At 39.6% G+C, this 14,616-nt stretch overlaps 1 protein-coding gene and 1 pseudogene across 3 annotated transcripts in view; one reads left to right on the forward strand and one right to left on the reverse strand.

The window, feature by feature from the left end:
* The window catches only part of UBE2W (ubiquitin conjugating enzyme E2 W), a 100,875-nt gene that overhangs the window by 10,453 nt on the left and 75,806 nt on the right, over window positions 1–14,616 (forward strand). The window lies entirely within an intron of this gene.
* LOC126059059 (39S ribosomal protein L51, mitochondrial-like) lies at window positions 7,825–11,659 on the reverse strand (annotated as a pseudogene).

Consider the following 14,616-nt stretch of genomic DNA (forward strand, 5'->3'; position numbering starts at 1 on the left):
TTTCATTCTTCTGTTTGCTCAGAACAAAAACCACAGTCAAACTATCTGTGAATTTTCTTAGGTCTAGCTTCAAAATGTATCCAGAATCCAACTGTGTGTTCCCTCTTCTGAATTAATACTCTAATGCAAGTCATTATCATTCCTCCCTGGATTACATCGACAGCTTCATAACTGGTTTCCCATTTCTGCCCTTCTCCCCTTACTGTCTTTCCCATTAGCTAGATTCTTTTAAAACAAAAATCAAAGCAAAGTCACTTTTTTCTCTACTTAGAAGACAGTCCAAAATTCTTGTTATGGCCTACCAGTACCACTTGATGTTGACTCCATGTGTTGCAGAGTAGAACTGCACTTTATATGATTTTCATGGTTGTGACCTTTGGGGGACAGATCACCAGGCCTTTCTTCCAAGGTGCCTCTGGGTGGATTCAAACATTAAACATATCTGTCAGTAGTCTGGCACTTTTGCACCATCCAGGGACTTCTCGTTATTGCCTGTTGTTGTTGTTAGGTGCTGTCAAGTCAAATTCAACTCATAACAACCCCATTAGATAGAGTAGAACTGCCTCAGAGGGTTTTTCTAGGCTGTAATCTTTTTTAATCTTTATGGGAGCAGATTTCCAGGTCTTTGTCCTGCAGAGCTGCTGGGTGCGTGTGAACTGCCAAACTTGTGGTTAACTTGGCTACAACCAAGGCAGCCTGTTATGACCTCCCGTACCAAAAAATCTATTGCTAGTGAGTGGTGGTACTGCACCACCGGGGCCGTCTTTGTTATGGCTTTAAAAAACCCAAACCTGTTGTTGTTGAGTTGATTCTGTATGTTCTTATGTGGACATGTGATTTAATTTCTCTTGGGTATATACCTAGAAGAAGCCTTGGTGGCGCATTGGTTAAAGTGCTTGGCTACTAACTGAAAAGTCAGCAATTCAAATCTGCCAGCTGCTTTGCAGGACAAAGATGTGGCAGTCTGCTTCTGTAAAGATGTGTAGCCTTGGAAATGCTACGGGGCTACAGAGCAGTCCTACTCTGTCCTTACAGGGTTATTATGAATCAGAACTCAATGGCATTGGGTTTGGTTTTTGGATTATGTACCTAGGAGTGGAATTGCTGAGTCAAATGATAACTCTTATGTTTAACTTTTTGAGGAACTGACAGACTTTTCTATAGTGGCTGTATCATTTTAAATTCCCACCACTAATATATGAAGTTTCCAATTTGTCCACATCCTTGCTGGCACTTGTTAGTTTCTTTTTCAGTTTTATTGTGGTAAAATATATGTATAACAAAAGCTTTGCCATTTTAAAGTGTATAATTCAGTGACATTAATTACATTTACCATGTTGTACTACCATCACCACTGTCTGTTTTCCAAAGGTTTTCATCACCCCAAACAGAAACTCAATACTACTTAAACAGTAACTCCATTTTACCCTCCACCCAGCCCCTGGGAACAAGTAATAAATTTTTGTCCCTATGCGTATGCCTGTTGTGGATATTTCATGAAAGCTGGATCATACACTGTTTATCCTTTTGTGTCTGACTTACGTCTGCACCTAACTTACCACGTGGTTAGGTTCCAAAGACCAGGTCGTTAGGTGAAAATTGGCGTTATGTGAACGTGGAAGACGTCCATATCAGATCACAAAATTGAAGGCGACTACATTATTACATAACTGCCAAATTATATTATTACATAACTGCCAAACCATTGAGAATCATGGCCCAGCCAAGTTCACACATAATCTTAACCATCACAGCCAGTGTTACAGTTGCATTGCACCTTGGCGTTTATTACGATCAGATGTACATCATTAATGTGCAAAACAGTTGCATAGTACATTTTTTACTGTTGTAAACATAAAATGTTGGATAACAAGATAGTCAATAAGTGAAGAGTGGGTGTAGTTGATTTTTTAATGGGGCACATCACTCACAGGTGATATGGTTTATTTTATAAGCCCATCTGTTATTTGGCTGAAAGGTGACCTCCAGAAATAGTTTCAGTTCTAAGGTCAAAGGGTATCTTGGGGCAGTAGTCTTGGGGCTTTCTCTAGTTTCTATTGGCCCAGTAGATCTGGCTTTTTTTTTTTTTTTTTAAGGAATTTTAGGAGTAAATGCGAAATGTTGGGTAATGAGATAGTAGATAAGTGAGGAGTAGGTCTGTTTTTCACTTAGTGTAAGGTTTTCAAGATTCATCTGTGCCATAGCATGTATCAGAACTTGGTTTCTTTTTATGGCTAAGTAATGCTCCATTGTATGTGTATACTACATTTCGTTTATCCGTTGATCTGTTGTGGTACACTGGGTTCTTTCCCCCTTTTGGCTAATGTGAGAAATGCTGTAGTGAGCACTGGAGTCCGAGTATCTATTTGAATCCCTGTTTTCGTGTCTTTTAGATGTATAACCAGGAGTAGAATTGCTGGGTGGTACGGTAATTCTGTGATGAGCTTTTTCAGGAATTGCCTGTTTTGTTTTCCCTTGCCACTGTACCACTTTACAATCCACCCAGCAACGGGTGACGTTTCCAGTTTGTCCCTATCCTTACCAACACTTATTTTCTGTTTTTCTCCTAATAGCCACGCAAGTGGGTGTGAAGCAGCATCTCATTTTGGCTTTGATTTGCATTTCCCCAATGAGATGGAGCAGCTTTTCATGTGCTTATTGGCCATTTGTATATCTTTGGAAAAATACTTATTCAAGTCCTTCATCCATTTTTTAGTTGAATTGTCTTTTTGATGTTGACTTGTAGGAGTTTTTTATATATATTCTGGATAATAAACCTTTATCAGCTATATTGTTAGCAGATGTTTTCTCCTGTTCTCTAGTTCATCTCTTCACTTTTTTGAAAAAGCCCGTTAATGCACAAAAAAATGTTAATTTTAATAAAGTCCAGTTTATCTATGTTGTTGTTTTTTTGGTAAATGTTATTGTTGAGAATATACACAGCAGAATGTACACCAGTTCAACAGTTTCTACATGTACAATTCAGTGACATTGATTACATTCTTTGAGTTGTGCAGCCATTCTCACCTTCCTTTTCTGAATTGCTCCTCCCCTGTTAACTAACATAAACTCACTGCCCCCTAAGGCTCTTACCTAATCTTTTGAGTTGCTGTTGTCAGTTTGATCCCGTATAGATAGTTCTTAAAAGAACATAAGGCTTATTGTAGATTGAATTGTGTCCCTCAAAAATATGTTGTAAATCTTAACCTCTATGCCCATAAGGGAATGGGTTCGTCATTATGTTAATGAGACAGGATTAGTATTTTGAGTTAATCTCTTTAGAGATATAAAAGAAATTAAAAGCAAGCTAGCAAGCAGAGATAGGGGAAAAGAGATGCCAAGCCACATGAAGATGGCCCAGGAGTAGAATCTCAAAGAAGCAAGGACCTTCCCCCAGAGCCAACACAGAAAGCCATTTCCTAGAGCCAGTACCCTGGATTTGAACTTCTACCCTCCTAAACTGTGAGAAAATAAATTTGTTTGTTAAAGCTCCCCATTGTGGTGTATCTGTTACAGCAGTGCTGGATAACTAAGACAGTGCTCAAGGCAGACATTTTTTACTAAACTACTTTTTGGTTTTAAGAAGACCTCAGGGGATATTTTCAGTTTAAGGTTTAAGGATTATCTCAGGGCAATAGTTTCAGGGGTCCATCCAGTTAACTTTTGTATGGGTATGGGTCCAAATTCATTCTTTTACACATGGAGATCCAGTTATCCCAGCACCATTTGTTGAAGAGACTGTTCTTTCCCCATGAAATGAACTTGGCATCATTGTTGAAAATCAATTGGCAATAGATGTATGGGTTTATATCTGAATTCTCAGTTCTGTTCCGTCGTTCTGTATACATGTCCTTATACCAGTACCACACAGTTTTGATAACTGAAGCTTTATAGGTTTTGAAACTGGGACATGTGAGTCCTACTTTGTTCTTTTTCAAGATTGTTTTGGCTGTTCAGAGCCCCTTGCAATTCCATAGAAATTTGAGGATTGGCTTTTCCATTTCTGCAAAAAAGAGGCTTTTGGGATTGGATAGGAATTGCATTGAATCTGTAGATCACTGTAGGTAGTATTTGATATCTTAGTATTATTGTCTTGCAGTCCATGAACGCAGATGTCTTTCCATTTATTTAGGTCTTTGATTTTTTCTCAGTGATGTTTTATCTTCAGTGTACAAGTCATCTCCTTGGTTAAATTTACTCCTAGGTATTTGATCCTTTTAGATGCTACTATAAATGAAATTGTTTTCTTAATTTCCTTCTTCGATTGTTCATTGCTGGTATGTAGAAACACAGCTAATTTTTGTGTGTTGCTCTTATATCCTGAAACTTTGCTGAATTCAGTTATTAGCTATAGTAGCTTTTCTGTGCATTCTTTGAGATTTTCTATATATATGATTTTGTCATCGATGAATAGATAGTTTTCCTTCTTCCTTTCAGATTTGGATGTCTTTTATTTCTTCATCTTGCCTAACTGCTCTGGCTGGAACTTCCAGTACAGTGTTGAATAGCAGTGATAAAAGTGGGAGTCCTTTTCTTGTTCCTGATCTTAGAGGGAAAGCTTTCATTTTTCCACTTTGAGTGCGATATTAGTTGTGGGTTTTTCCTAAACGCCTTTTATTATGTTGAGGAATTTCCCTTCCATTCCTAAGGGCGGTGGGTTTTGTCATATGCTTTTTCTGCATTAATTGAGATGAATATGTGGTTCTTTTTGTTCCTTTTATTAATATTTATTACACTGATTGGTTTTTCCTACTGCTTTTGGGATTCATCCACTTGGTCATGGTGTACGATTCTTTTAATACACTTTTGGATTTGACTTGGCTAGTATTGCGTTGGCTAGTATTGTGTTGAGGATTTTTGCATTTTTTTTATTCATAAAGAATTTTTGTTTGTTTTCTTGTGTTTTTATCTTGCTTTAGTATTAGGGTAATGCTAGCTTCACCGAATAAGTTAGGAAGTGTTCCCCCCTCTTCTGTTTTTTTTGGAAGAGTTTGGGCAGGATTGGTGTTAATTCTTCTTTGACCTTTTCTTTGCTGGAAATTTTTTTGACTACTGATTGTCTCCTCACTTGTTATCATTTTGTTGAGATTTTCTGTTCTTGAGGCAATTTAGGAAACTTTTGTGCTTCTAGGAGTTTGTTCACTTCATCTAGGTTATCTGATTTGTTGGAGTACAGTTTTTCTTATAATTCTTTGTGTTTCTGTATAGTTGGTAGCAATGTCCTCACTTTAATTTCTAGTTGTAGTTATTTGAGTTCTCTCTTTTTTGCCTTACTGGTCTGGCTAAAGGCTTATTGATTTTACTGATCTTTTGGCTTTGTTGGTTCTCCATTTTCCTATTTTCTACCTTCGTTTACCTTCATTCTGATCTTTATTTCCTTTTTTCTGGTAGCATTGGGTTTAGTTTGTTCTTTTTTTTTTTCCCCTAGTTTCTCAAGGTGTAAAGTTAGGTTATTAATTTGAGATCTTCTTTTGTAACGTTGGTATTTACAACTATAAATTTCCCTTTGAGCACTGCCTTTGTTGTAGCCCATGTTTCGGTATGTTGGGATTTCATTTTCATTCATTTCTAAGTATTTTCTAATATCCCTCGTGATTTGCTCTTGACCCGTTGGTTGTTTAATGGTTTGTTGCTTAATTTCCTATTGGTGGTTTTTAGTTTTTCTCTTGGTATGGATTTCTAGTTTCATTCCACTGTAGTCAGAGAAGATATTTTGTATCATTTCAAACTTTGTAACCACTAATAACTTTGATATCTATACATTTGCCTTTCTTGTCTTTTTGTATAAGTGAGGTCATACAATATTTGACCTTTTGTGATTGTTTTTTTTGCTCAGCACAATGTCTTCAAGCTCCATCCATATGGTAGCACGTATCAAGATTTCATTTCTCCTACTGGTTGAGTAGATTCCATTGTATATGACCACATTTGTTTATCCATTGTCTGCTGATGGGCTTTTAGATTGTTTCCACCTTTTGGCTATCCTGAATAGTGCTGCAATGAACAATGGTGTACAAGTCTCTTTTTGAGTCTCTGCTTTCAGGTGTTTTGGGTATATACCTAGGAGTGGAATTGCTGGGTCATATATATGGTAGTTCCTTTTTTGAGGAACCACCACACTGTTTTCCACAACTATACCATTTTGCATTCCCACCAGCAATGGATAAGTGTTCCGATTTGTCCACATCCTTGCCAACATTTGTTGTTATTTATTGTTTGTTTTTTTTTTAATTTTAGTCATCCTAGTGGGAGAGAAATGGTATCTGTTGTGGCTAATGACACTGAGCATCTTTTCATGTGTTTGGTGGCCATTTGAATGCCTTTTTGGTGAAGTGTCTATTCAAGTCCTTTGCCCATTTTATGATTGGATTGTCTTCTTGTTGTTAAGCTGTTGAAGTTTTATAGATATTTTGGCTATTAGATTCTTTGGGGTGGGTGTGTGCGTTAGATGAAAGTTTACAGAGCAAATTAGTTTCTCATTCACAAATTTATACACAAACCGTTTCAAGACATTGGTTGCAGTCCCTGCAATGCGTCAGCACAGTTCCTGTTTCTTTTATGTCTTGTGATTTTTTTTTGTTGACATCAGGACATTTGAATTATAATGTGGTAACTCTGGAAGTGAATTTTTCCCATTCCCAAGGGTCTGCTGTTTTGCCTTTTTTTTTTTTAATTATGGTTAAAAAACCCACTAAATATGGTAAACGTGGCAAAACATCTGCCATTTCAAGTCTTCACTTGTACAAATTCATTGACATGAATTATGTTCATCATGTTGGTCAGCTATCACCCTTAACCATTTCCAAATATTTCCTTCACGCTTAACCGAAACTCATTGTGTCCTAAGCATTGTGTCTTCCGTTCCCTCTCCCTTTTGTTGACCCCTGGTCATCACTTTGGTCTCTATAAACCTCCCCCAAAAAACTCCAAACTCATTGCCATCAAGTTGATTCTGACTCTTAGTGACCATATAGGACAGAGTAGAACTGCCCCATAGGGTTTTCTAGGCTGTAATCTTTACAGGAGCAGACTGTCACATCTTTCTTTCGCTGGGAGTGTGGTGGGATTGAACCTTTCTGTTAGCAGCTGAGCGCTTAACCATTTGCACCACCAGGGCTCCTTCTTGGTCTCTGTACACTTCCTTATTCTAGGTATCTCACGTAACTGTGTAAGCGGGGTTATACAATACTCGTCCCTTTTTTTTTTTTTTAATTGTGTTTTAGGTGAAAGTTTACAGCGCAAATTAGTTTGCAATCAGATTATAAACAAGTTGTTTGTGTGACATTGGTTGCAATCCCCGCAGTGTGTCAGCACTCTCTCCCTTTTCCCTTTCCATCCTGGGTTCTTTGTGTCCATTCGTCCAGTTTTCCTGTCCCTTCCTGCTTTGTTGTCTTTGTTTTGGGCAGGTGTTGCTCATTTGGTCTCGTATTCTTGAACTAAGAAGCACATTCCTCATGTGTGTTACTATTTGTTTTATAAGCCTGTCTAATCTTTGGCTGAAAGGTGGACTTCAGGAGTGGCTTCAGTTCTGAGTTAGTGGGGTGAAAACTTTTTTAAATATGTAGGCATGGCTAGTCTGCAAAGGGCAAGTAATGAAGTCCAAACGCAAGACCATAAGACTTAGGGATACATCAGATTTCATATTTTAAGTGAATAAGTAGAAGCAGCATCTAAAAGAAACTAAAGTGTATGGCTAGCAGATTCCAAAGAAACCCCATTTTATTACAGAAAACATACAAAGCCCTTTTTCCTCATAAGGAAAGACACTGTTCCCCTTATTCAGGATGATAGATGTACCACTTCCACAATTCACAGTCTTCGCCTCTACCGGTACTGTCTATGTTGAATAAAGTGTTTGTAAAGACAGTTTATGCGTTTGTTAAGTTTTTGCAGGTCATCCAGGAACATGCGATTCCTAGCTATTTTCTTCTTTTCTGATACAATGCTGTAGTTCATTCCCATTCCAACCCCGAAGCCATTTGGGGTCCTTGATCAGTTCTTTGGGGTGCCTTTCAGAGTTATCCAGGATCCCAGTGTTGCCATACAGCTCAAACACAGCTCTCTTCTTGTTCCAATGATTTAACAACTTCAGGGGGTGGGAGGGTAAGCCTTACATGGGGCAGTCCAGGAATGCCCAGAGAAAAGGTTCTGCAGGCCAGGGACACCCAGCCCCACGGGCCCCTGCCTGCCCCTCTGCTCTTGTCTGTTCTGCAGCAACCCACGCACGATTCTAAACGTGAGTACCAGACGTATCCCTCAGGGAGATAACCTCGAGAACTTTCACTACTGGCTTCACACTGGCACTAGGGTGGAGGCAGCCATCTTGGGACTTTCCCAGGGAGCTCTCTATTTGTCCTTTCTTGACCTCACTCAGCATAATGTGTTCAAGACATATCCATACTGCAGCATGTATCAGGACTTCTCTTCATGGCTGAGTAATATTCTGTTGTATGTATGTGTCACATTTTGTTTATCCATTCATCTGTTGATGAACATTTAGATTTCCACCTTTTGGCTGTTGTGAGTAGTGCTTCAGCAAATATCGGTATATAAGTTTCTGTTTGCATTCCTGCTTTCGGTTCTTTTGGGTATATACCTAGGAGTGGAATTATTGGAAGACTGCATTCCTGGACATGTGTGGACACTGTAATCTCTGTTTTCTGTCTCTTTGTGTTTAGCTAGTGTTTTGACTTAGATTTCTTTGAAAGCCAAGAGCGGGTTAGAAAATCTCTCCCAATCTGTGGCTCTGTGAGGGCGTCTGCCTTCAACACTTAGCCGGCTTGCACTGAGCCTAGGGATCAGCCTAGGTGAAAGTATAGGGTCTTCTCAGGTAATTTCTGGTCATGCATCTTGCCCTAGGCATCCCTGTGGCTCTTTCAATTCCTGTTGCTTTTGATAGCAGTGATTTTGGAAAGAAACTCTCTCTCCCTGCTTCTCTTCCAGTCTTTATTGTATGCCTCAATCCTTAGACTCAGATGATTGTAGGCTTTAGGTATTGCCCACTGCTCCTATGCCCTGTGTGCACTTGAGACAGGCCAAACTAAGAGGAGTACTTTGTTTCAGTCCTTCAGGCAGCTCCTAGATAGGTTGGAATAGGTACATGCATTAATGATGAGATAAGAATCATTTAAAAATATATTTATTTTTTTTATTGTGATAAAATCTGGATAACAAATTTGCCATTTTAACCATTTTAAAGTGTACAATTCAGTGACAAATACATGCATCTTGTTTTGCAACCATCACCGCTATCTACTGCCAAGAGTTTTTCATTATTCAAAACAGGAAACTCAGTACCCATTAAGCAATAACTCCCTTTCCCCTTCCCCTAAACCCTGGTAACGAATAATAAACTTTTGCATCTATGGATTTGCCTGTTCTAGTTATTTCATATAAGTGAGATCATACAATATATTGTTTTGTCTCTGACTCGTTTAATTAAGCATAATGTTTTCAGGGTTCATCCACGTCATACCATGTATCAGAACTTCATTTCTCTTCATGACTGAATAATATTGCATTGTATGTATAAACAAACAAAAAAACCCAAATCCATTGCCGTGGAGTCGATTCCAACTCATAGGAACCCTATAGGACAGAGTACATCTGACCCATAGGGTTTGAAGGAGAGGCTCATGGATTCAAACCATCAACGTTTTGGTTAGTAGCCAAGCTCTTAACCACTACGTTACCAGGGCTTCATGTATATACCATATTTTGTTTATCCATTCATCTCTTGATGGGCATTTAGGTTATTTCCACCTTTTGCCTATTGTGAATAATGGTACATTTGTTGAATAGATATTCTTTCCCCCTTGGATGGGTTTGGCATCCTTTTCAAAAATCGCTTGGCTATAGATGTTTAGGTTCATTTCTGGGTTCTCAATTCTATTCCATGGGTCTATGTTTCTGTCGTTAAACTAGTACCACACTATTTTGATTCCTGTAACTTTGTAGTATGTTTTGAAATCAGGAAGTGTGCATCCTCTTACTTTGTTCTTCATATTTAAGATTGTCGTGGCTGTTTGGAGCTCCTTGCAATTCCACAGGGATTTGAGAGTTGGTGTTTCCATTTCTGCAAAAAAGGCTGTTGGAATTTTGGTAGGGATTATGTTGAATCTGTAGGTCGCTTTGAGTAGTATGGACATCTTACCAATATTAAGTCTTCCGATCTATGAGCATAGGATGTCTTTCCATTTATTTAGGTCTTCTTAAATTTCTTTCAGAAGTATTTTATAGTTCTCAGTATACAAGTCTTTCACCCCCTGGTTAAATTTATACCTAGATATTGTATTCTTTTAGATGCTATTGTAAATAAAGTTGTTTTATTTCCTTTTCAGCTTGTTTATTAATGATGTATGTACCATTGTCTTAGTAACCCAGGGTTCCCAAGGAGTGGGCTAGTGATTTTGAACTGCAGGTCTTGGAATTAGCAGCCGAGCTCTTAATTACTGTGACACCAGGGCGCCATTAATGGTGTATAGAAACTTGTTTTTGTGTGTTGATCTTATACCGTACTACTTGCTGAGTTCATTTATTAGTTCTTTTGGATTCTTGGGATTTTCTATATATAGGATCACATCTTTTGAGGAGGTAGTTTTGCTTCTTCCTTTTCAGTTCAGATACCTTTTTGTTGTTGTTTTAGTATTTTATTGTGTTTTTGGTGAAGGTTTAGGTTCCCATTCAACAATTTCTACACAGATTATTCTGTGACATTGGTTATATTTTTCACAATGTGTGAGCATTCACGTTGTTTCCACTCTGGTTGTTGTGCTTCCATTAATCTAGTTTCCCTGCCCCGTTACATAGTCATCTTTGTTTTAAAGTAATCATTGACCATTAAGTCTCATATAGGTGATTTTTTAGAGAAGCACAGTACTTACAGGAGATAATCATTTTGTGAGCCAGTCTGTTATTCAGCTACAAAGTGACCTCAGGGATTAGCACCCAAAAACAGTATTTTGTTGAGGATTTCTCTCAATGTTCATAAGGGATATTTGTACATCCACTCCTCACTTATCGACCATCTCGTTGTATGACATTTTGCATTACGACAATAGTAAAAAAAAAAAAAATCTATTTGACTGTTTTGCACATTAACAAGTAGCTGAGGAGAAGGAGGGTGAGGTTTGTGAGAATGAGCAAGACTGCATGGGCTGGTGACAGTTTGGATTACCTGGGCAGGGATGACTGCAGCAAGTGTGGGGCAGGCAGGTGGCACACAGGAGGCGGAGGCGGCTGAGCTGTGAGGAGGTGGGCGGGGGTTCGGGACCGCAGGAATCGGGCCTCAGAAGTCTCTTCTTTCAAAGGGGCCTTTTTGCCACGTCCGCTGGGCCCAGGTGGTGTGGCTTCACCTGCCCACAGGCCTGGGAGCTCCTACCACCAGAACCCCCACTGGCAATGTGGAGAGGGTGAGGTGTGGGGGTCTTCGCAGAGGCTTGGAGCATGGCCAGGTGATGGTGGGCCTCTCCTGCTCAGGAAGCAGCGGGCAACCCTCCACTACCACCACCTCCAACCCCTGCAGGCTCTGCGGTCGTGGGAAGGCATGGTGAGGAAGGGGGAGCCTACTGCACCACACACATATCCCAAGACATGCCAGGGGTACCTGACGGGTGGTAAGCAACCTGAGGGGAGAACACAGGTACCAAAGACAGGGCATGGCCCGACTCTCTCATAACCCTGATTTTCACATAACGACCTGATCTTTGGAATCAAGCCATGTTGATAAGTGAGGAGTGAGTATAGTTTTCTTGTGGTGTCTTTGTCTGGCTTTGGTGTCAGGGTAATGCTGGCGTCATAAAATGAATCAGAAAGTGTTCCCTACTTTTCTGATTTTTGGAAGACTTTGAGAAGGATTGGTGTCAATTCTTTAAATATTTGGTAGGTTTGGTCCTTGAATTTTCTTTTTTGGGAGGTTTTTGGTTACTGATTCAATGCCTTATAGGTCTGTTGAAATTTTTTATATCTTGAGTCAATTTAGGTTGTGTGCTGAGATAAGAATCATTTTAGACATGTTAAATATACTAAGATACTTAGCCCTCAGGCACCCTTTTAACTCAGTACTATAGTCACTCCCGAGGTTCACCTTTCAGCCAAAGATTAGACAGGTCTGTAGAGCCAACAATAACACATGTGAGAAATGTGCTTTGTAGTTCAATCATGTATACGAGACTAATGGACACACCAGCCCGAAAGCAAAGATAAGAAGGCAGGAAGGGGCAGGAAAGCTGGACGAATGGAAACAGGGAACCTGAGGTGGAAAAGGGAGAGTGTTGACACAGTGTGGGTTGGCAACCAGTGTCACCAAACAATTTGTGTATTAACTTTAATGAGAAATTAATTTGCTCTGTGAACTTTCACCTTAAACATATACACACACAACATAATAATTTTCAAACTAAATAAATGAATACACTAAGATACTTAACTAGTGAAGTTTTATTTTTCAAGTATTTATGGCACTTTAGGGTTAGGAAATTTAAATTTTTTAATTTGTCATCATTGAGAACATACATAGCAGCATATGTAAGATTCAGTGACTTTGATTACATTCTTCAAGTTGTGCAACCATTCTCACCCTCTGTCTTAGTCACCTAGTGCTGCTGTAACAGAAATACCAAAGTGGTTGGCTTTAACAAAGAGAAGTTTATTCTCGCACAGTCCAGTAGGCTAGAAGTCCAAATTCAGGGTGCTGGCTCCAGGGGAAGGCTTTCTGTCTCTGTCAGCTCTGGAGGAAGGTCCATGTGATGCATCAGTCTTCCCTTGGTCTGGGAGCATCTTAGTGCAGAAACCTCAGGTTCAAAGGACGTACTCTGCTCCCAGCACTGCTTTTTTTGGTGGTATGAGGTCCCCTGTGTCTCTGTTTGTTTCTCTCTTTTATATCTCAAAAGAGATTGGCTTAAGACATTACCTTATCTTGTAGACCTCATCAATATAACTGCCACTAATCCATCTTATTACATCATAACGATAGGATTTACAACATATAGGGAAATCACATCAGAAGATAAAATGGTGGACAATCAAACAATCACAAGGGAATCATGACCTAGCCAAGTTGACATCTTTTAGGGGGACAACTCAATCCATGACACCCTCCGTTTCTGAGTTGTTCCTCCCTCATTAACATAAATTCACTGCCCCGTAAGTTTCCTATCTGATCTTTTAAGTTGCTGCTGTCAATTTGATCTCATACACATAGATCTTAAAAGGGCACACTGCTCAAGGCAGATATTCTTTTTTTTTTTTTACAATTTTTATTGTGCTTTAAGTGAAAGTTTACAAATCAAGTTAGTCTCTCACACAAAAACCCATATACACCTTGCTACACACTCCCAGTTACTCTCCCCCTAATGAAACAGCCCGCTCTCTCCCTCCATTCTGTCTTTTCATGTCCATTTCGCCAGCTTCTAACCCTCTCCACCCTCTCTTCTTTCCTCCAGACAGGAGAAGCCAACATAGTCTCAAGTATCCACCTGATCCAAGAAGCTCACTCCTCACCAGCATCCCTCTCCAACCCCTTGTCCAGTCCAATCCATGTCTGAAGAGTTGGCTTCAGGAATGGTTCCCATCCTGGGCCAACAGAAGGTCTGGGGGTCATGACCGCCGGGATCCTTCTAGTCTCAGTCAGACCATTAAGTCTGGTCTTAGGAGAATTTGGGGGTCTGCATCCCACTGCTCACCTGCTCCCTCAGGTTCTCTGTTGTGTTCCCTGTCAGGGCAGTCATCGGTTGTAGCCAGGTACCATCTAGTTCTTCTGGTCTCAGGATGATGTAGTCTCTGGTTCATGTGGCCTTTTCTGTCTCCTGGGCTCGTAATCGCCTTGTGTCCTTGGTGTTCTTTGTTCTCCTTTGATCCAGGTGGGTTGAAACCAATTTGATGCATCTTAGATGGCTGCTTGCTAGTGTTTAAGAACCCAAAGTGGGATGCAGAATGTTTTCTTAATAGATTTTATTATGCCAGTTGACTTAGATGTCCCCTGAAACCATGGTCCCCAGACCCCAAAGCAGATATTCTTGACTAGTTAAGCAAAATTATTGTTTGGTTTTAAGACTTGGGGGGATACTTTTGAGGTTTAAGGATTCTCTTGGGGCAGTAGTTTTGGGGATTCAAGCAGCCTCCATGGCTCCAGAAAGGCTGGATTCTTTGAGAATTTTCAATTCTGGTCTACATTTTCCCTCTTTTGATCAAGATTGTTCTGTAGAATCTTTGATCAAAATGTTCGGTAATGGTAGCCAGGCACCATCTAGTTCTTCTGGTCTCAGGGCAAAGGAGCAGTTGTTCATGGAGGCAGTTAGCCACACATTCCATTTCCTTCTCCTATTCCTGACTCTCCTTCTTCCTCTCTTGCTTCAGGTGAATTAGCTTTAAAATATTCCATATATTTAAAAATGGAAGATTTTAACATCTCTGAAATCAAAATGTCTTCTCAATGATGTGTCACTGTTTAATTGCAAAGCTATTTTTCTTAAAATAGTGGTTCATTTTACAGTTGTTGGTATGTGTTAGATTCAGAGAAACGCTTATTTATCATACAGGTAGACTCCAGCTTAAACAAACTGCCTTTTTTTTTGGGAGGGATACATCTCATCATGGGTAACATATGCTGTATACAGT

This window comes from Elephas maximus, chromosome 15 (assembly GCF_024166365.1).
Source record: "Elephas maximus indicus isolate mEleMax1 chromosome 15, mEleMax1 primary haplotype, whole genome shotgun sequence".
Lineage (NCBI taxonomy): Eukaryota > Metazoa > Chordata > Mammalia > Proboscidea > Elephantidae > Elephas > Elephas maximus.